Source organism: Piliocolobus tephrosceles, unplaced genomic scaffold (genome assembly GCF_002776525.5).
Source record: "Piliocolobus tephrosceles isolate RC106 unplaced genomic scaffold, ASM277652v3 unscaffolded_75, whole genome shotgun sequence".
Classification (NCBI taxonomy): Eukaryota; Metazoa; Chordata; class Mammalia; order Primates; family Cercopithecidae; genus Piliocolobus; species Piliocolobus tephrosceles.
In genome coordinates, this window is record NW_022334829.1 from 535,415 (window position 1) to 537,353 (window position 1,939).

The following is a 1,939-nucleotide window of genomic DNA, read 5'->3' on the forward strand; positions in this document are numbered from 1 at the left end:
AAGAAGAAGAAGAAGAAGAAAGAAAGAAAGGAAGGAGGGAAGGAAGGAGGGAAGGAGGGAAGGAAGGAAGGAGAAAGAAATAAACGAAACAAAAGAAATGAAGCCTGACTTCAAGAAATTCCAACATAGCATAGAGGAGGTGTGCAGGAAGCACGGGGGTGGGGCGTGGGGGGGCTATATTGGGTACTCAGGGAAGACGTCCTTGATCTGATTAATTAATTATTCAACCAAAATGACAGGCTGGATTCTAGGCACTGGGAGTACCCTGAAGGGGCTTCTAGTGAACCTGTCCTCTGAATTGGATCTTGGAAGATGAGGGGAATTTGTCCAGGGAGGAAGGGGAGAAGAACATTCCAGGCAGAGGGAGAAGTCTGGACAAAAAAGGTGACTGGCCTGCTTTAAGAACAGGAAATCATCCAAGTGGCTATAATTATAACAAAAGTTAGGGAGGAGAGGTGGAAGGAGTTTGGGGAAAGGCTGTGAAGAGTTTTCAATGTCAAGAAAAGGAGTTTGTTCTTGGTCCTGTAGGTCATATAGGGAACCCAAATCAGTTTTAAAATCAGAGGAGCCAAATTTATTTTATTTTTTATTTATTTATTTATTTATTTGAGACAGAGTTTCGCTCTTATTGCCCAGGCTAGAGTGCAATGGCACAGTCCCAGCTCACTGCAACCTCTACCTCTCAGATTCAAGGGATTCTCCTGCCTCAGCCTTCCAAGTAGGAAGGTTACAGACATGCACCACCATGCCTGGCTAATTTTGTATTTTTAATAGAGACGGGATTTCTCCGTGTTGGCCAGGCTGGTCTTGAGCTCCTGAACTCAGGTGATCCGCCCACCTCGGCCTCCCAAAGTGCTGGGATTACAGGTGTGAGCCACCATGCCCAGCTGAAACCCCATCTTAAAAAAGAAAGAAAGGAAGGAAGGAAGATAAATCTAGCTATAGTATTGAGGATGAATTGGAGGGAGAAGAAGAGACCAATGGCTGGAATGTGTTGTGGTTTGAAGGTTTTTAGCCCTTGCTCAACTCAAGATTGGAATTACTTGGAGTTCCCAGAATGCATCTGACTGTTTCAAGCCTTTCTAAATGCTCTTCCCTGTGCCTGGGATGCCTTTCCCTCAGTGTCAGTCTTGCTACCTCCCATTCGTCCATCAGTATTCTAGCCAAATATCATCAATGTCAGGCAGACTCCCAGCTGATCCAGGTGTCCAACTCTGGGCTCCCGTGTGATCCTGAGTGTATGGGCATTTAGCAATCTTTTCCTCATTTGGGAGCACTGTCATAGTGCCTTCTGGGCCTTCTCCACCACCCAAGTGGTGAGCTCCTTGCAAGCAAAGCCTCATCTGACACATTTCTATGCCCTGACTCCCAGCCCTCTCCTGTCTTCCCCCACAGAAGCCCTAGAACTGGGCTGCAGCTGACCACTGAGAGGACTGTTAGACCTTGTGGTCCTGAAAAATGCGAAAGTGGAGTGGCAAGTCCCGAGATCCACCAGCTAGTGTCTGAGGCCTGGCATCCCTTCCTGGGAGGCCTCGTGTGAAAGTCAATGGCATTCTGCAGACATGAGGTCGTACTTCTGAATATCCAGCAAAATACTGGGGCCAAACCCTTTGACAAATGAACTGAAGCTAGAAAGAGAGTTGGAGAAGTGGTTTGACAGCAGAGCTGTAACCACAATACCTAACATGGGTAAGTCACCAGGTGGCAGGCTCTGAGCTAAAATTCATCTCATTGCATCTTCATGACAGTGCTGTTTATAGATAACGAAACAGAAGCTGGCAGGGCTTGGTGGTTCACACCTGTAATCTCAGGACTTTGGGAGGCCAAGGCAGGCAGATCACCTGAGGTCAGGAGTTCGAGACCAGCCTGACCAACATAGAGAAAGCCTGTCTCTACTAAAAATACAAAATTAGCTGGACATGGTGGTGCATGCCTGTAA

At 47.1% G+C, this 1,939-nt stretch overlaps 1 pseudogene; it reads left to right on the forward strand.

Moving 5' to 3' along the window:
* Positions 1–1,939, forward strand: part of LOC113219656 — a 4,547-nt pseudogene that overhangs the window by 1,738 nt on the left and 870 nt on the right.